Here is a 21751-nt window from a genome sequence, read left to right on the forward strand (position 1 = left end):
GCATGTGTTTTGGGAATCACCACATCCAAAGCAGTTGGGAAGCTCCTATAAAGCTGGAACCGAGGCTCTTCTGTCCAGTGATCCGAAGGGCACAATTCCATGACCCAGTTCCTTCTTCCTTTGACCAGCAGTTTTCAACTGGATGAGGGCCATCTGGAGACATTTGGGGTTGTCAAAACTAGGGGGTGAAAGGGAAGGGAGCGAGAGCCGTTGGCCTCTAGAGGGTAGAGGCCAAGGGATACTGTGGTACATCTTACAATGCACAGGACAGTCCCCCACAAAAACAAACTGCCCAGCCCATATATCTATAGTGCCAAAGTTGAGAAACCCTGCTGTATATAAAGGTAAGACTGTCAGAAAAATGCTTGTTTTTAAAGTCAATTTTTCTTGCTTTGTAGCACATTAACTGTTCCCTTTATTGGTGGTTAAGGAAATATGCACAAGGATTTGTGCATTTAAAGTAAAGCTGATGTTCTAAGAACAAGGAAAAGGCAGTCAGACAATCCATAAAATAAGACATAACAGCTTTCCCAATGGCACAGGCGAGGTACTGAAATTAATAGGTATGTGGAAAAAGATGAACATTTACGAGACATATTTGTCTGTATTTCTGTGTTGAGAGTATTAGGCTATGGTTTAATGCCACAGTATTATGACTGCCATTATATCATGCAGTGTTTTTGAAAAGCATTTTTCTAATCTGGAATGGAATTAACATGATCCATGTGTTAAATACCCAATCTAAGAATTACATCATTACCAAGATTTACTTCTCATCATAGGGACTAACATCAAGTGTGAACTTGTCACCAGGCACTGTGTTACGTCTTTGCATTATCCCATTAAATCACAGCAACCCAATGCTAGGTATCCCTATTTTACAGAGGAACACTAAAATGGAACTTAAAGGTTAAGTAATTATACAATGTCCCATAGATAAAGAATCATAGGACTGTGCTGCCTGACTTTAGAACATACTAATTCAACTCAATTCACACATAAATAAAGACCCCAAACACTTGGGAATTGTGACAGTAGACCTGCTCTCTGTCTCTCTAGAGCTTATGACATCAGAAGTGCTAGAATATGCAAAGCAACTAAATCAGACATCTTAAGGTCTCCACTTGAATCATCGGACTTTCCCATTCTTTTTATTCTGGGAAGAATGCTTTCTCTTCTGATAAATGAAGACCAGGGCTCTCTTAAACTTGTCCTAAACGCCTGCCCCTGTGGATGCAGCCCACAAAGAGTAGAACCGAACAAACAAGATGTTTTGGATCTCAGAGATGTCTCCAAAATGGTATTGAGAATGTCTATGAAAAGCAGATTCCAACTTCTCCAACACTCAATTTCCAACACTTTTATCTTATACAGGTCTCCCAATTTAAGAAGACGGAAATACGAGGATGTTTTCCTGATTCGTTCCTCCTAGTTATGGCTGGAACTATTCAGAAAGGAAGCTCATAAGCTCCTCCAGTGCTTTTCAAGAGTTCAGAAAAAAATAGACCACGAGATGAGAAACTGAGTTTAAAATGAGGAATCACTTTTAAAAAAGTTTCACAAATATTAAACATCTTTTCACACAACAGGAAAGAAACCTTGGATACATGAACATTGTGGAATGAAAAATGTATATTTTCTTAGGAAAGCGTTTGTGTCAAATCACAGCTATGTCCTGTGAAAGCAAGGGGCCATGAGTATGACAAATGTTTGATGGACTGCAAAATAAATACCAAAGTGAAGCCCTCCACAAACTGCTGGACTTTGCAGGCCTCTCTGATAGGAGAGCTGCCCTCTCTCTCTCTCTCTATTTTATCTTTGTTGAGCAGGAAACACCTCTTTTTGACTCATCCATTTAAGCATATGGGAAGAAATCCTGGGAAGGAAAATGACAGACCAGGCCTTTGTGGTGATGTCCTCAGTTTAAGACTGCCCTCAACCTCCCCACAAAACATATATTTTCCTCAAGAAATAACTTAGGAGAACAAAGAGCAACTTTCCTACTGGAGCTTTTAAATAATGTAAATTACAGCTTGTGATGCCCTCACCAGGCTGGACCTCTCTGAAGGAGTCTCAGGGTAGAATAGTACACATTTAGATCAGATCCTCTGTGGCCACAGATGCTGCTGCTGGGAGCTGGCTCCCCAACACATCGTCACCCAGCATTCATGACATGCATGCAGGGCCTTGACCTAGGGGCCAGACCAGCCAGATACCTGCTCCGCTTTGGCCTCTGGCTCAAGTCTTGAGGCACATGCCTTCCAGCCTCTGGCCAGTGTGCTTGTCTGTAAAGTGGAATGATGGAGAGAGGGCTGGGGAAAGGCCAGGTCTTGGATGGCTGCTAGGTTTTACCTTGAGAACCAGCTCTGACTAATTAGCAATAGCTGGATGAAGGGCTATGTTGAGAAGGATTCTGAAGTCATGCCTGAGTTTCACTGGAAAGGATTTTATAACTGGCCAGGTGCGGTGGCTGACACCTGTAATCCCAGAACTTTGGGAAGTCAAGTTGGGCAGATTGCTTGAGTCCAGGAGTTTGAGACCAACCTGGGCAACATAGTGAAACTCCATCTCTACAAAAAATACAAAAAAATTAGCTGGGAATGGTGGCACATGCCTGTAGTCCCAGCTACTCGGGAGGCTGAGGTGGGGGGAATCAGCTGAGCCCAGGAGGTTGAGGCTGCTGTGAGCCCTGATAATGCCACTGCACTCCAGCCTGGGCAACAGTGAGATCCTGTCTCAAAAAAAAAAAAAAAAGAATATTATAACCAAATAGCAGCATTTGTTATAAATAGGAAATGGCAAAACATTTCCCTGCGCTTTTTTTCCATAGTTCTGAGCACAACTCTAGTGACTATGTAATTTTTTCATGTAATGCCTTTCTATCCTGCTAGGTCACAAACTCTATGAGGGCAGAGAAAGCATCTTCCCCATACGTATGTGTGAAGTCCTCTAACCTGTGACTGGTACTTCCCTTGTTAAACAAGCTACCTTATTACTAGGATATGCCCAGAGTTGATGCCAGGGAAACATAATTGGGGTAACTGCCTTGAATCCTTGAATCAACACCCCCCACCACCGTGTTAATCACCCAAGCTGATGGCCTTCAAGAGAAAAATATATCTGCTAGAAGAACAGATTTGAAACTCACATTCCCACATGCCTGGTATAGATGTCTGTCTATGAGTGATTGTCTCAGTGACCCCTGGATACGCAAAAAAACATCCTGGGCACTTCTCATCATGAGGCCCCAGATGAGGTCACATCTCTTCCTCAACACACCGGGGAGATGTTTTCTTCTTCAAAGCCACCTTGTCAGGCATTGCCAACCAGGCTCTGCCTTGCTAGATCTATTTCCTCATTTACTTCATGAGCGGTCTGGACAGGCAGCATTGGGTTCCTTCCTGGCCCACACCACAGATTGTAGGATTCTCTGTATAACTGAATACATCCTCAAGTCATTTTTCCAAAAGAAGGGTAAAGAAAAAAGTTGTGGTGTGCTGTGGGTTTATACACTCCTAAGAAAAAGCTGGGTGCAGGATACATTTCAGGTGACACCTCACATTCAAACATGGAGAATGTGTATTCAGAAGAGGAGGAAGGAGAAGAAATGATGAAGATAAAGGTGACAGCAATAACAGAAATAGTCACTGTTGATTGGACTTTTTCCTTAAACCAGGGACCTGGCTAAATGCTTGATCAGTTTTAACTCTTTTGCGTCTTGTAGTGAATCTCTGGATTAGATATTAGTATCTTCTCAGTTTATAAGTGAGGAAACAGACAATATTTAGAATGGTTAAGTATCTCACTAAGGTCACCTAGTCAGGAAATGTTCCTGTTGAAAGTCAAGGACAAGGCTCTGTGTGGACCCACGTCTGCTCCAACCAGTGCTACTTCTCACACGACCACACAATAGCAGCACAAATCTACACCCTCAAAGGACTTGGGGACCTCGTGGGCCATTCCATCTGGGCATCACCCAGAAGAGAAAGCAGGGATGAGAAATCCTGGCACGACTCCTTATGGAAGAGTCTGGATGGAGGACAGAGAACCCAGCCACCATGGTTTTCAATATGTGGTGTATCAGGTGGATGGTGCAGCATGAAGATTGTCCATGCTCTCTCTGGTCACAGACATTTGTTCTGTCCTCTCATCCTGGAGCTCTTCCTAAGACCCCTCTCCACCTGCCTGGCAAACACCTATTTCTCTGGTCAGTTGTCTGTGTCTCAAAGAAGACTTGTTTACCCTCTCTTGATATATGCTCTTTTCACAGGCCTTCATAGTACCACATACCTGCAATTGGTAGCAAAGTTATTGCCATGCTGCTTTTCTTTTTCGGTACCAGAAACCCTAATTTTAGCCAAACTTAGCTAAATGACTCTATTAAAGATAAAAGCAGTTAAATGGGTTCAGTCGTGGCCAATGAGGTATGCATAAATGTGGCTTTTCCAGATAGTGTCTTTAAAAGGACTCCCTCCATCCTACTGCCAGGAAGGTGAATGTGATGACTAGAGCTCTAGCAGTCATTCTGGCCTATGAGGTTATCTTAAGGCTAACAGCCATGCACTAGGATATTGAAGACAGCAGTAATGACAGGTGATTATGATAGCTGTGACATGCTATCCACCATTTGAAGTGCTTTACCTATATTAACTTACTGAAAACTCACAGAAATCTTATTAGGTAAGCTCTATTATTACTCCAATTCTGCAGATGTTGAAACCACAAGGTCACAAAGCCAGAGAGCAACAAAGACAGAATTTGAGAAGGAAGGCCAGTGAGGAGGCTATTGAATGGTCTAGATAAGAACTGACAGAGGCCGGGCACGGTGGCTCATGCCTGTGGTCCCAGAACTTTGGGAGGCTGAGGTGAGCAGATCACTCGAGATCAGGAGTTCGAGACCAGCCTGGCAAACATGGCGAAACCCTATCTCTACTAAAAATACAAAAAAATTAGTTGGGCATGGTGGAGCGTGCCTGTAATCCCAGCTACTTGGGAGGCTGAAGCAGGAGAATCGCTTGCACCTGAGAGGCGGAGGTTGCAGTGAGCCAAGATCACACCACTGCACTCCAGCCTGGGTGACAGAGTGAGATGCCATCTCAAAAAAAAAAGAACTGAGGGAGAACAGGATCAGCACACTGGTGGTGTGGAGGCAGCAGGCAATAGTCTGACCCTAGGTAGAGTTGAGAATCGAGATGATAGCCTGGATCATGATAGGAGAGACATAAAAGATGCGGCCAAGGTTTTGTCCTTGATAAATGCAAAAATAGAGCTGCCATTTACTGAGAAGATGACTATGGGAGAGGCATACTGAGAAGATGAGTATGGGAGAAGCACAGTTGAGGAAAAACACTAAGAGTTCAGTTTTGTCCAAAATTAAGAAAAGTTCAAGATGTCTCTTAGGATTGCAGGCAGAGGTGTAGGGTAGGCAGCTGGAAATATGAAGCTCATGTTCCAGGAGGAGGCCTGAGCTTGGTTACTGTCTGCACGTAGATGAGGTTACCGAAGGGGTGAGTGTAGGCAGAGGACAGTGAGAGCCCGGGACTCAATCGTGGACATCCCACCAGGGAGAGCCCATGTGATGAGATGGTACCAGCGCGGGCAACCTGTGAGGAACAACAGGTGAGGCACAAAGGAGATGTGAGGAAGAGCTTTGAGGCCCTGATAAAGGTATTTCAAAAAGAAAAATACTCACCGAGCAGAGGGACATGTTTTTGTTTTAATTCTCCTAATTCACTTCATTTCTACCTCAGAGTTTCACACAGAGCCATGGGGGTGACTGAGGGGACATCTAGAGCTCTAGCTCAACGAAGTTCCAAACTTGAGTGGACTCTTTTTCAAAAATAAAACTCCAATTAAAGATCTATTGATCAAAACAACACACTTCACTGGGAAATATGTAAAGACCAAATAGGAAACAAAGTATTTTCCTGCCAACTGTGGAAAACAAAAAAAGCCTGGCCTACATATGTTTATTCCATTTGTAAAACTGGCCCGTTGCCTCGGGCCTCATGAATGAATGATCAATCCCTGCTTGCTGCTAAGGTTCTGTGTGTTCATTTTTTTCCTTGTGGATGCTTGCATGTATAATCTTCCATTCTTCTTCATTAAGCAATGTGAATAAAGATCCCTACTCTACTATAGAGCAAAGAAAGTTCTGTTAAATGGCTCAAACTCTAAAACCTATGCCAAGGGGTCTCTGATGAGCTAAGATTTGGCAGTGCAGGTTCTGTCTCACATCCTTCCACTTCTGCCACCCCACACCAAGCCACCACTGCTGCTCATCTGGTCTCTCCAGGTTCACTCCTGCCCTCCAATCCAATCCTTCCTTTACATGGCACCCAGAATGATCTGAAAGTATAAGCCTGGTACTTGGCAAGCTGTCCTTCAAATTTCACTTGCCTTAAAGCCTTTGTGGGGCTCTTTCCTCTGATTGGTTAATGCTCTGTGCCCTCAACTCCACGTCAATTCTCTGACTACCCCACTTCCCTGCTTCACTGATTCCCTACCCATGTGTCAGATCTCAGCTCTGATGGCACCTCTTCTGGCAGGTGTTATTATCTCTACCCCAAGTGTCTTTCTATAGTATCATCTTGTTTATTCCTGTCTTAGCATTTGTTGCACTGTGTAATCTTCCTCTTTACTTGTTTAGGTTTTTTGATGACCTCTCCATATAAGATCTACTGAGGGACTGTATCTTTCTTATTCATTGTTGTATTCCTAGGGACTAGACTTATGCCTGGCCCTTGATAAGAATTAAGTGTATATTTGTTGAAAAGAAGGAAGGAAGGAAAGAGGAAAATGGGAAAGAAAGAAAAAAAGATCAGGAAGGGAGGGAGAGAAAAAGAAAAATAGGAAGCGGGGAGAGGAAGGAGGAAAGGGAAGGAAGGGAGGAAGAGAGGAAGAAAGAAGGAAGGGAGGGAGGGGAAGAAAGAATGAAAGAAAGAATGGAAGAAAGAAAGAAGGAAGGAAGGAAAGAAAGAAAGAAGGAAGGAAGGAAAGAAAGAAAGAAAGAGAAGAAAGAGAAAGAGAGAAAGGAAGTAAGGAAGGAAGAAAGGAAGAGAGAAAGAGAGAAAGGAGAGCAGAAGGAAAGGAAGGAGAAGAAAGAAGGAAGAAACGAAGAAGCAATGAAGGAAGGAGGGCTTTGGAGCTTGGTAGACCAGCTTTCAAATACAACCTCTACCACTTAGTAGCCATAAGAACCTGGACAACAATATAGCATCTTTGAACTCTAGAGGTCTCATCTGTAAAACAGTAGTAATAACATTATTTCATGAGATTAATGTGAGGATTAAACGAGCTAGGGCATACTGAGTCTTTACAAAAACAACTGGCCCATAACAGTTGCTGTTTTTATCCCTTGATTTCATAACCTCCAGAGTATTTAGGGCTGGCTCCAATCTGATAGCGTATGAGAGGTTACAGTAATCACCAACCTCATGGTCCACAGGTGACCCTACAGACCTGGTATCAGAACCCCTCTCACTGAGCCATTGCTGCATCACAGTGGGTTAGTGAAGAAATGATAGGGTCTGAGCAAGGTACATTAGGCAGAGTGTGACTCCTATCTCTAATAATAGTGTTATTACTACAATTTTACAGATGAGAAATCTAGAACACTTGTCTCTTTATGTTCATTATCTAACCCCTTTCCTTCAGAGTGTCCCTTGACCTGGGTAAGAGGCCAAGCCCCATAATGTGGACATCACCCAGACCCAAGTCATCAACTCAACTCATCGCTTTCCCTTGGCCACAGCAATTGGCTCAGGGTAGACGTGTGACCTAATCTAGTCTAATCGAGACTTTTCAGTTACACCCCTCTCCCATTTTTCCCCTGCTAGCTTTCCTCTTGACTAGAATCTGAGAGGAAAGACCTAGAACTAAACTACTGGGGACAGATCATCAAATAAGCCTGAGAGTGAAGTCAACAGCAGGGAGGGCACGGCAGTGACACGGCAGAGCTCAGCACCCATGGTGTCTTCTGACCCCACATCCATGAGACCTAGCTTCTAATGGCTTTCAGCTCAGTACAAGCTATTGGGGCATCTTGAGTGAACTGAATTTTTCTTACTATTTTCATAGAAACTTGCAGCTGGCTATATCTTAGGTACACACCATGGCAGATCACAACTAGATTTTACTCGTACAAACAAAGGGATTCAACAAAATATTTCTGTAACTGTTTGCTCAGCTTCAAAAATACTCAGGAGTAATTTCCTCAAAAGATTTCCAATGCTATGCATGAAATTTCCTTACAAACACATGGGGCATCATATTTCTCCAAAGTCTAGAAGCTATTCTGGTTTTTATAATAATATTGGATAGGTCAGGGATACAAAAGGTATCTCTCTGAATATCCTTCTCCTTGGAATCTTCTGCCCTCCCTACCCCAGCTTTCCCATGAGTGCCAGTCTGCTACTTCCTTCACTCCACATTCCTTCTCTAGCTCTTTAAATGTGGGCACCCTGTTGCTCACTCCATAATCCCTAATTGAGTGACCTCCCCCAGTTGCATGGCTTCAGCTAACCTCTTGCCATTATGGTGATGTTGAAGCAGGAGGAGGAGGAAAGAGTAGGAACAGAGGTAGAGAGATAACCCTGCAGGGGGGAAGATAAGATAAAAACAGGGTCCATAAAAGCAAACAAACATAGCTGACTTTACTACTTTAAAACTATTCATGTCCTCATTCTGATTTTCTCTGCATATCAGTAAGTCCTTCCAATTTTGTTGGAAAGACTTATGGGTAAATTGGTATCTATGTATTCCAAATTTTCTTGCTTTTATGAAATTGGGTATTATCTTACCAGGACATACATAATTTAATAGTGATTTCTCAATCTCTAGTTTGGGGTATGGATGGGACTTCAATTTTTTTTTTCTTCCAACGGTATGTTTAAAAGCAAAGAAAAGATGAACAGAAAGACCCTTCTTGGCAACACATATACTTTCCTAAGTGCTTCTTTTTAAAAATCACACAAGTGATGCCAGTTTTTTGTAGAAAATTAGATATAAAAGGCCAAAAAAAGACATTTAAAGCTCCCTATCATGCTAATATCCACCGCTGATCTCGATTAACTTCATGTTAAATGACTTTATGATATTTAAATTATTTGAATATGTAATAAGTTACTTATTAAATTTCTTATTATTAGAGATCTAGGCTGTCACTAACATGAATGACACGGTAATGGACATCCTTGTAGTCAAATTGTTAGGCACCCTCTCGACTTTTCAAGAAGGTGAATTACTGGTCAAAGGGTATTGCACATTTCAGTCCAAATACTCTCAAGAAAAGTTGTCCCAAGTTACACTCTGAGCAAGGTTCTCTCTTTCTGATGTTCACTGTACCACCCCCGCCAAGCCAACACCATCATTTTTAAAGATATTCCAGGCCGGGCATGATGGCTCACGCCTGTAATTCCAGCACTCTGGGAGGCCAAAATGGGCAGATCACTTGAGGTCAGGAGTTTGACACCAGCCTGGCCAACATGGTGAAACCCCGTCTCTAATAAAAAAATACAAAAATTAGCCAGGCATGGTGCTGGGTGCCTATAGTCCCAGCTACTCAGGAGGCTGAGGCCTTAGAATCTGTTGAGCCTGGGAAGCAGAGGTTACAGTGAGCTGAGATCATACCACTGCACTCCAGCCTGGGTGACAGAGTAAGATTCAGTCTAAGAAAAAAAAAAAAAAGATATTCCAGTAATTTTAAAATACAGATTATCTGGATAAGCCCTTCCCAGGGTCCAAATGAGTTAAAGGCATACAGAATATGAAACTTCAAAATTCCTGAATGGCCAAGTGGCTAGCTCTGCTACAGCTCTACTAAGAACACCACACCATCCACCACACCAGATTAGTTAGCAGCAATCTGGACTGGTCACTGAAGGTCAGATTTTCAAACTTAATTTTGAATGAAAAGATCTGGAGTTTTTGTTCTAGCAGTACAGCCCTGCCTAGATGAAAGGCAAGCCTGCATAAATTACTCACTTGATGGCAGACATTCTTTGAGATGCTGAAAAATGTGGATTATTAATGGGCAGACCAGAACAAGTCTCATGTTACATATAGCTAAGGAGTATCAATGGAGGGAAGGCCCCAGACATTTTGCTCATTATAATGTCCTGAAAATTCTCACAATAAGAAGCCATTTCTCATCAAGCTTGCACTCTGCATTGTATCTGAAAAATAAGGTTCCAATTAAAATTGTCATTCTTCAGCCTTATTGTGGGTGATCATCTGGCTGAAAAGTGATCTGAATTGGAGCTTTGGTAATGCGGGGGAGCTGGAGGTTCTGCCAGTTCTCTGTGAGAATGCAGACTGGTAGAACCAGATGGAAATTTGGCAAAGTCCAGATAAAACTACAATAAGGATGCATTTGTACTTCCTGCTTGAAAATTATATTGGTCCCCATGGCAGTCCAGGGTCTAACGACATAAAGGGATTCATCGAAGGCAGCAGTGTAGATTAAGGAGGGTCTGATATGGAAGGAAGCTCTTTTCTGCAGCATTCATTTTGGAAATATCCAAACAGGATGCAAAGCCACTCAGACCTTCTCCTGAACTCCCACCCTACCAGTGTCACTTTTCAACATTGTGACTGCTTCCAGTTGGATGCTCTAAGCTGCTGGTTTTAATTAAAACTTAATTTGCAAAAAAAGTTTCATAATTTATGCATGTCATGTAATTCCTCTGAGATTGTGAGCTTGGAGCCAATGTAGGTCCATATAAGGAAACACTATGCCGAGAAAGTTAGGGGAGGAAAGGGACAGAGGAAGAGAAGTACCAATGGGGACACAGTAGAGGAAGGTACTGATACTTCCTTTCAGCCTCCTGTCAACCTGGCTCTGCAGCCACCTGGGACAGACATGGGACTTGCTGTGTGAGGCAGACAGCCTGTTTGGCAGGTTATAGACATAGAGAACCCAGAGAGTCAATAATGGCCAGAATGGTCCTCCAAGGAAAACCTCACCAGGGGAGATGGGAGCCAAAGAACTTGAAACTCTCCAAAAAGATGAAAGGGTCTTCATATTCCCTACAGAAGGCAGCATTAAAATCCCTCAGAAGAAAATTAGTGAAAACTCAAGAGTCTGCAATGAAGCCATTACTTCACTTAACAGATGTCTTCAAGAGAGAACTTGCAGAGATCTGACAAACTGCTGAACCACAAAGAAATCTGTATAGTAACTTAACTAGAAATACCGGGCCCCCAAGAATGATAAACAGAAAGAACTTCCCCCAACACATACACTTTGTTCATTGGAAATTGAACAAAATCTTCAGTCATCCTCCATGTCTGCAGTGGGAAGAGTATATAAACAGTTTTTGTCATAGCAAAAAATACCAAAGGTGGCAGAATCAAATAAATATGCAATCTACACACTCACAAAGCAAGAGGCACTATGCTGGTGCCATATTTTTTAGCCACAGAACTGGTCTATAATATAAAAACAACTATTAGCCTGAAATAAGTACAACTCCAGGCATTTCTGCTATGATATGATACATATCAGTGAGAAACCTCACCTTCTGTAAAATTGCACACTAAAAATAACAGAACGTATGGGAACAATAGGATTAGGACAGACAGCTCAAACTCTTAGAAACTTGGTAACCACAACACCAAACAAAAACAATCACTACTTTCATAAACTATTAGCACAATTAAAATGACACATTGTTTTTGATTAAAAAATTAAATTACTTTATCATTTTTTAAAGAAGGAGTCAATAACTTGAAGGCAGGAGGTTTAAGGAAGAGTTGAGGCAGCTGAGTAATGGAGCAAGGGCAAAAGGCTCAGGTCTGCGGTGAAACAAACAGGGAATATGTCCAAGACAGAACATGTGACCAGCTGGAGCCCAGAGGAAGATTTAAGTGAAAAACTCTCATGTGCTGAAACGTGCCTCTCTGCAGGCTGCTGCTCGCTACTGAGTTGGTATACTCTGCTTTTACCTGTTGTTTCCTCAGTGGTGCAAAACTCTAGCAGTCCAGGAAAAATGCCGTATGACCCAGTGAGATTCTGTCTTATAATAACATCATTCTCTATTTACCAATTACGTGGGAGCTAATTCACATTACAGAAACACATGCTATAGTGGAAGAGGTGACATTCTTCTTACTAAACTCTGGTCCATTCTTTTTTTTGAGATGGAGTCTCGCCCTGTCACCCAGGCTGGAGTGCAGTGGCATGATCTTGGCTCACTGTAACCTCTGCCTCTTGGGTTCAAGCGATTCTCCTGCCTCAACCTCCTGAGTAGCTGGGACTACAGGTACATGCCACCATGCCTGGCTATTTTTTTTTTTTTGTATTTTTAGTAGAGATGGGGTTTCACCCTGTTGGCCAGCGTGGTCTCAATCTCCCGACCTCGCGATCCACCTGCCTCAGCCTCCCAAAGTGCTGGGATTACAGATGTGGGCCACTGCGCCTGGTCTGGTCCATTCTTTTCGTAGAAAATGACACTATGTAAAGACATTGGGGTAAAATAGCTTTAACATTCTTGGTAGCCATAATGAAGAATTACAAAGTTTGAGAAGTTTAATGCTCAAAAAGCAGCAAAGCTATGAATTTTCTAAGACAGATAATATCTGATCACTTTATAATACAGTAGCTGAAGTGAGTAATATTTTAAGTGTCACACTTTTCACAGGATTTTCAAAGTTGGAGAGGGGGCACCTATCAAAGGTGTGGGACCTTCTAGGATAAAATATAATATTACAAAGCAGATCTTCCAGATTTCTCAAGCAACTTCCTGGAGTCTATATTTGCTTCCTTATTTGGCTTTCTTATTTTTACTTAACGATAATGGAGCTTTACATTTGCATAGCAATGGTTTAGTTTGCAAACAGGTTTTTAGATGTAAGAGCTCTAAGGTGAACATCACATAGCTATCATAAGGTTTATAGAAGTCTTTTTTATTAAGGGAGTCACTGAGAGAATGGCAAAAAGGTGTGCAAAAGCTCTGGAACTCATCTTTAGAAGACATTACAAACCCAAGAAGTCACACAATCAGGAAGGTGCTTTAAATATCTTTATCATGTTTTGTGCTTTGCTATGTCTCAAGTTAAAAAACTTCAAAAAGAACTTGCAAAAGTGAAATGGCTCAAAAATGGGGGTGGTGGGGAGACCAAAAAAGCTGTATGATACCATATGATACTGTCATATCTTCCACAACTTTAAATGCTGTCCTCAGATTTTATGGCTGAATTGTAAGCCTCTCAAAATAGTGGTTTTGTGTAGAGAGGCTTCCCTAAAGATAGTTAATCACAGTGACACGGGCTTCTACCACCTACTGAAATTGTACAATAGGAGGTGGCCACAGGAAGGGCAAATGCCAGGTTCATCATTGTGTTCTTCTATCTCCTTGGCTGCATGATTACTGTTAGAACATTCCTGAACAAAGAGAAATACATTCCTGGGAAACACTGTCTCAGTATATCATCAGCCAGGGGAAGAAAGACAACCCTATGTCTCTTGTTGATCTAGAACTTACCCTAGAAACAAAAGAAACAATGTCACTTTAGCTTGTTCCAGTGTAAACTTACCAATGGCTGCCTTCAAGACAGAGAGCATCATTTAGCAATCACAAGTGGTCTGATGACAACAGTCCATCTTCTAGGGTCACTTGAAAGATGATCTTAAAGAATCCCACGTTAAAAAGCTGTCTGCTCTAACTGGCTCAGGAGTATAATTCAGAAGACAGCTCTGGAGAAGCATCTCCAGAAGAATGGGTTCCCTGTTGCTCTTGAAAACAGCTGCTACTCCAGAAGAATGGGTTCCCTGTTGCTCTTGAAAACAGCTGCTACAGCTGATGAAATGATGCCTTCAGGGAGCTCTGTGGCAGCCCTATCTCTACGTAAACTCAAAGGTTCAATTTTGTCCTTCCATTTCCTCACTCCTATGAAAAATGTAATAAGCTATTAAATAAAAGTAAGTGACTGTGTAGCTCTTTTATCCATGAAGTCTGTGTCTCACGAAAGTGAACACAGTAAATGGCCAGTCCAGAGTAGAGGTGTGAGCTGTGGGAGACAGACAGTCCTCTGTGAGATGCTCCTGATTAGAGAATCCTTCAGGGAACTCTCAGCTCTATGATTTTAGTCTGTGAAGAATGCTGTGATTCTAGTCTAAGTGAAGTTCTTTTCTTGGGAAAATTTAGGAACACTTCATTCTCTTACATATTGTTTTTACCTTGGCCCATCAGTAAATATATATTATGTTCACTGGGTCAGAGAAAGAACTACCAAAGCCATGTGTTGCCTGATATTAGTTCTCTTTGTGCACATAAGCACTTCTCAAAGTCAAGACTGGATCCAGTGGCTAACAATGAGAACTCACACATGCTGAATGCTTACTCCAAGGCAGGCCAGGTGCTAAGGGATCTATGCATGCTCATAGAAAACCCCCTGAGAACTCTAGGGTTCAAATACAATTATCTTCACTCTGCAGATGAGGACACTGAGACTGACTCCAAAGCCTGTTTTTTGATCTGATAGTATAACCAAGTCAAATAGTCTGGCTGGTCTTTCCCTAAAAACTTAAAGTAATCTGTTAATGGATAATGAAGGGAATACAAGGTAAAAATAAAAATGAAGTGGTATGCTTGTAGACTAGCAGAGAGCTTTGTTCTCCACTCAAGCCTGTTGACATACTGACTACCATACCACTTCAGGCTTATTTTGGTCCTGTGTGAAAGAGAGGTCTGTTAATATGCTGGGATTGCTGATTCTCTCAAACTACATTTTGTTCCCCAGCCCCCAAGTCTGGGGTTCGGCAATCTTCAAGCACACTTTGCCAAACACATGTTCCTATAATTTTGAAATCTATGTGTATTTTCAGTGGAATTTTTCATGCTGCTGATTAATTACAATTAAATCATGAAATAGAGTAACTCTTATCAAATATCGGTATTTCCTACTGGTGTTTGCAATTCAATGGGAGTTTCTTCTCTTAGAATAGAAAGTCAGATCTTATCAGTGGCTCTTGGGCCCAAAACTCAAAGAGGCAGATTTGCTTCTGAAGTTCACATTTAAAAACTAGAGAAATCCAAATGCCAATTGGATTCTCAATAATTGAGCAACAAAATGGTTGCCTTAGAGTGAAAGATATGCTATACCCACCTAATCAAGGCTTAGAAACAAGCTTTGTAAGGGCCAAGGTGACATATAGGTAAGTTAACTGACTGCCAGAACAAAACTCAACATTCCTTTAAAATAGACAAAATCCAGACACTCATAAACATAATGCCCACCATCACAATGTCATTATGCTCATCATCTGTTCAAAAATTACTATATATAGAAATAGGAAAATGTGACTCATAAGTGGTAAAACAATCAATAGGTAACATATACACAGAAATGATAAAATTCACAAACACAGACTTTAAATTAGCTGCTAAAATTTAATAAAAGATTTAAAAGAAAACATGAACACAATAAAGGGATAAATAAAAATTAAAAGCCAAATCAAAAACCAATAAAAACCAAAACCAAATGGAACTCCTGAAGTTTAAAAATACAATACTTAAAATTTTTAAAAAGTCACTGTATGGGTATAACAAAAGATTAGACATGGCAGAAGAAGTAATCAGCCTGAAGACACAGCAATAGAAACAGCAAGAAATGAAGCACACAGAGAAAAAAAAGTTGAAAAATAACTTCAGTAACCAGTAGGATAATATCAAGTAGATGAATAAATGTGCAGTTAAAAGTCCAGGATGGTTTTGGAGCAGTGGAAGAACAAACAAAATATGTGAAGAAATAATGACTAAATATCTTTAATTTGATAAAAATTATAAACCCACCAATCCAAGAAGGTTAATGAACCTCAAGAAAAATAAACAAAAAGAAAACAATATCAAGGCACTGTGTAATATTGCTGAAAACATATCATAACAACAAAATCTTAAGCAGCTGATACAATAAAAGCACATAGGTTTAGGGGATGAAGAGTAAGAATTATCAGTGACTTCCCATCAAAAAAAATGCAAGCCAAATGATCCTAGGGCAGCCACTTTCAAGTATTATAAGAAAACAACTGTAAACTAGAATTCTGTATCTAGTGAAAATAACACTCTAAAAGAAGGCAAAGTAAAAATGCTTTCATACCAAAAAAAAAAAAATCTGAGAGAATTCACTGCCAGCAGAGCTGAACTATAGGAAAAATTAAAGGAAATTCTTCAGACTGAAGAAAAATTATTCCAATTGGAAGCTTGAGTATATCCAAAAGAATAAACAGCACCAGAAATGAAAAACATGTGGGTAACTATAAGATTTCTTCCTCACTTTATTAACTATTCTAAGCAAAATAAAAACAATGTATTGTGAGGTTTATAACATATGTGGAAGTAAAAAGTATCTTAATAATAGCGTATAGTATGAAAGGGGGGCATTGCCGGTATACTGTTGTAAGTTTCTTCTACTATAAGTAAGGTAGACTGTGAGAAGTTAAAGGTACAAATAATTAACAATCACTCAAAAGAAACAACTAATAGGTGTAGCTATTATTGGGTCAGAAGTGGAGATAAAATGGAAGTTAAAACATTCAATTCAAAATAATGTAGAAAAAGAATAAAAACATAATATGTAGATACACGCATGTATATATGTGTGATCATTATATATAAAATTTGCTCTTATATATCAGGGAAAGAGGAGTTATCACCATAGATCTTGAAGACATTAAAAGCAATCTAAGAGAATATTATGAACATCTTTATGCCAATAAATCAATAACTTAGATGAAATGGACAAACTCCTTGTAACACAAATGAGAAAAATTGATATTAAGAAATAAAAAATCTAAATAGCCCTATATCTACAAAAGAAAATGAATTTGGAATGAGGAACTTCCCCACGAAGAAAGCTCCAGGCTCAAATAGTTTCATTAATGAATTCTAACAAACATTCAAGAAGAAATACAGCAATCTTACAAAAACATGTTTTAGAAAATAAAGAAGGAAATACATCCCAACTCATTTTATTACATCAGCATTATTAAAACCCGACAAATACAAGCCAGCTTTCTCTACAAAGCCACTGCACTACACTGACCTATAGAAAGGGAGTTATGTGGGGGATGGCCATTAGAGTTCTAGGTGAGGGCTATAAGAGGCTTTTGCCCCATCATCACCAAGAGTGGTTGCTGCTCTAACCTGGCCCCGTTACTCTGTCTCTCTCTGAAAGACATTTGAGATCAAGATTTGGTATGCCTAGGCCACACAGGCCAAACCACCTCACTATTAAACCTTTCGCACAGATATATCCCCATTGCCTACATTTGAAAAGCTTAAGTAGCTCAAACAGCCATGAATTCTGGGCATCTATACAGAAGTTGGTTGAAACAAGAGCTTAAAAAAACCCTTGCCAAACAGTTGCACAGAGCACAGGAAGTAAAGGGATAAAACCTGTTACAGTCTTGACTCTCACTTCACTTATCACAGGAGATATCCGGTGGTAAACCAACAAGTATTTACAATGACAGGAAAAAAATATAATTTATTCACTTCCTTCCTAGAAAGATGACTGAACTTTGGATGGTTGAGATGGGTTGGCATTTTCTATTTTCTGTCATCTTCTCCTCTACTCTCCCTCACTCCCCAGTCCTTTTCCTCTTTATACAAACATCAGTTTCTTCTCTTCAGAGGTGTAAGTCTTCCATCACTGGACATAAACAAAATCTCCATGGATGTAGAAGAAAAGTAACAGGATTTGCTTAGACTCATAGGCTGTTCTATCTAAAAGGAGTCTGTAGAAAACAGCAGTTTTTTGCCTGCATAGAATCTGTCCCTCCTTTTGACAACAGCATTTTGATTTGCCTTTGAGGTAAAACCCAGCCCCTACTCTCAGATTTTGCAGTTGGAAGAAGCTGACTCCACCTTCCCTTAAATCCAAGGGTAGGTACGCGACTCCTGCCTGGCCAATCAGAACTCTCTATCTTGCTGACCACATGACTGGTTCAGTTAGAGATAAGCAGGTGGTAGAAGCCCTGAGTGTGGGCACCAGGGCTTTAGCTGGAACCATGAGGAAACAGATTTCTCTCTTCTGAGGGCAGAGGGCTACACTGGTAGGATAAAAATCTGGAGCTGCTGATGACAACCTTGACTGCACACAGCGGAAAAAGCCTCATCCGAAAATAAAACCACACAGAGGAAAACAGAGCCAAGAGATGGCAAGAGGCAGATTCCTGACAGCATTTGGGCACCTAGAGCTAGCCGCACCTGAAGGTAGTGCTATACTCTGACATTTCAGTTTTATGATTCAATTGATTTTCCTTAATCACACAAGTCTGGCCAACCTGGAATTCTGTCACAGCCAAAGAAGCCTGATTCACTATGTCAACATATTACAAATTATCTATTCCAGTGGTTCATGAACTCTGCTCTATGGAGTCCCACAATTCTGTGTGCCACAGGTGAACCAAAGGGACTGAGTGAGAGGACTCTCTGATCCCAATTCAATCAGAATTACTGTAACACTGCTCATGTTACAGCAAAGGAGGGCCAAACATAGACCTCAGGCATCAGCTGCTTGCTCACCCTTCAGTGCAGAGCTACACACCTGCCATGTTCTGGGAAAACACTCAGGTGTCACACTCTCCAGGAGCTGTCACAAACCATGGATATTCAGGGAACTAACCAGTAAGCAAAAGATAGTAATATCCTGAAAATACAGATGGCTTCTTTGGAAAAGCCTCTTTACCGTAGTGAATGGTGTAACCTACATTCAGAAGCACCAAGCAGGTTCACTGTTTTTGCATTCTTTACAGATCACAGTAGGGGAGAGCTTTGCTTAGAACCATCTTCTGTGATTGCTGCTGGGCTCATGTGAAAAGTCCTACATGCTTGCCAGGAAACAAACTTATTTTTGTACTGACTGTCCATCAGAGTAAAGGGTAAAAACTTCAGAGCTCTAAAATGGTGATTTGGTTTTTGAAAAGTCTTTTGGAATCTGTCCTCTTTAAATTTTTTTTAAAGCAAAATCTGGTTACTTTTGAGACAACTTAATTAAGTCCCATCTGTCTCAATGTGACTGCCCTCTATTGTGAAGTGGAAAAAAAGAGAGAGAATCCAAACTGGCAATAATATCCATTTAATTGAATAAACCAACAGTTTTCTCATTCTAATGAGCATAAACTGTTTACAGAAAAGATTTTATTTAAATTACCCAGAGTGATTAGTTTAAATGCACAGTTTGGTTAAAAGCTAGAGTCATAAATAATTAATTTTTCTTTTTAAAAGAATTATGCAAATGTAAGCCATGAGGCTAAAAATGGAAAGTATCTAATCACATATGAACTTAGCTTGCATTTCTCTTCCTTGTTATTTTCCCTCCATATTTCTGTCTTTGCATCTGCTCTGAATACGTCTGCCCTTGTTTCTCATGGTCTAAGGTGGTTCTTACACCCTCTGGCAACCCTTTATATTCCTGCTGAGCATTGAGAAATAATAATAAATGGGTGTAACCCAGCTCTGTATCAGTCTTCATATAATGTCATATGCACACGGATGTTAGCAAATTCCTGGTGATGGACCTAAGACACAATCAATTGATTAGGACACGTTTCCTAGGCATCTGTCATGTGGAGGCATTCTGCTGAGTCAGCAGAGCTCAGAGAAAGAAAGTCTTCTTGGAGGAACATCCACAGACTACCCATAACAGAAAGTTAAATAAAAATACAAAGAAGGTACCAAAATCAGACAGGCAAATTGAGTACCGATAGGCCAATGGGTTGGTTAATAGTGCACAGCAGGAGACAACATAGAAGTGAGAATTTCTGACTGCGGAGATGGTGCTTTTCAGGGCAAACTCAACCTGAAACTCCACAATCCCTTTCACCTTGACTGACACTGCCTAGCAATAGTGACACCCCTGAGCATGGCCAAGAAAGAAAATTCCCTTCTGGATGGTGGACTATAGGAGGGCACACAGTGGCAGCACCAGCTCAGTGAGTCACTAGGGGCTCAGGCTCAAGCATGATCAGGCTCCAGAGGTGCGAGTGACAATGAACTTGGAAGGCGAGCTCTAGGTATAGAGAGATTGAGATGTGTTCTGCTGCTATTCTAGCTGTTGAAGTTCTGGTGTTCAGGAAAAGGTGTGAACGGCATAATCAGGCATCAGGAACTCCCAGCACCTGGCAGGTGCACCTAAAGAGTTTCATTTGGCCCTAGCTGTTTTTAAAGTTTGTGAAACAAATACCTTTAGACGACACATGCATGCTATATATAGGTCACATACACCCTTACCCCCATTGTCTTATACCCAGTCTTCTCTGCACACTTACTTCACCAGCTGGGCTCATGGGAAACTTTTCCTTTTCACATGGATGCTAAACAGTATGTACGTTAGACTGTTACCTTGCAATAGCAGCAGGCAACCCTACTTTGGCTGCCACAGCACCAGCAGATGAGGGGGAGAAGGCAGGTCCCTAGGAGAGGACACTGCACCAGTTACCCTGACAACAAGCAAGCCAGGCAGTATCCATCATTAGCCCCCTTTTATATGTGATAAAAAGCACAGAAGGGTTATGCAAGCAGTCTCAGATGGCACAGCTGCTAAGTGGCAAAGTCAGCATTTGAAACCAGGTCCTCTGGCTCCAGGGCCTGTGTTCCTAACTACCCTAGTACACTCCAGCCAGGAAAGTGTAATCCAGGAATCACTCCATAAGTGACATAAATACCTAAGTAGGAAGGAAAGTGAAATCATTCCTCATTATACAAGATGTTTATTTGACTCTTTCTATAATAGCTCCATATTGCAATTCTTTGGGAGAACACAGAGGGTGAATCTTAAAGCAGAAGAATGGGCTCTGACCCCTGAAACAGCCTGTGTCGCCTTAACTTGCTCGGCCTGATCCTCAAGCCCCACCCAGCTCATTTTAAGCTCGGGCTCACTTTAGATGTGAGCCAAACTGGCCTCACTGAACACTGCCTCAATCCAAAATCTAAATTTTGATTTAGAGGAGCTTTAGAGAAAGCTCTGACAACTCATATACCTGGAATTAAATAGCAGTTTAATGAGTAATGAGTAAATGAAACAGAGACATAGATCAACTTTCCATCCAAATAACCCTGGGTTCACAATTAAGAGGAGAGAAAGCAAGCTTGGCAAAACAGTTTGACTTTGGAAATAGCTTCATGGATTTTCCCAGCCTACTTACTGAATATGGTAGTGCACACAGATCTGAGAAGAATTTGGGCCTTGGCTGTGCTCACAAACTTTATTCAGCACCAAGCACATGATCATACCTTTACAGTGTCAGGAATCTCCACTTGGTTATCATAAAGGAATTCCAACATCATGCTACTCCAAGTTTCAGCAAAGGACAAGCCAGGGATTATTCAGGTAAAGGGCAAATGTCTTAATGCTCCAATAACTCAACGGTTTTATTTTTAAACATTTGCATTCTACTCAGAAAGGACAGGGTTTTTTTTAAACAAATATCTTGGAATAGATATTTGGGAAAGTTATTCAATTATTCAATGCTTCAGTTTTATCATCGGAAAATAGGGATAACAATAATACCTATCTCATAAGACTGTTATATATTTATACTTAATGATATGCTTATATTTAAATAAAATAGTAATGTTACATTTATTTAGAAATATTCTTGACATATAGTTATGTGTTAATCTCTTTGAACTGTGCCTGGACAACTGTGAGCATTCAATAAATGTAGCTGTAATTTTTATCATTATTTTTGGTCGCTCAGTCAACAATGCATGAACCCAGGGAAAGGTAAGGTTTTTTTCCACTCAAC

The 21751-nt window shown here is 40.8% G+C and overlaps 1 protein-coding gene across 1 annotated transcript in view; it reads right to left on the reverse strand.

Annotated features, from left to right (window-relative positions):
* The window catches only part of CACNA2D3 (calcium voltage-gated channel auxiliary subunit alpha2delta 3), a 924385-nt gene that overhangs the window by 253389 nt on the left and 649245 nt on the right, over positions 1-21751 (reverse strand). The gene's annotated exons all lie outside the window — the stretch shown is intronic.

Source organism: Pongo pygmaeus, chromosome 2, assembly GCF_028885625.2.
Source record: "Pongo pygmaeus isolate AG05252 chromosome 2, NHGRI_mPonPyg2-v2.0_pri, whole genome shotgun sequence".
Classification (NCBI taxonomy): domain Eukaryota; kingdom Metazoa; phylum Chordata; class Mammalia; order Primates; family Hominidae; genus Pongo; species Pongo pygmaeus.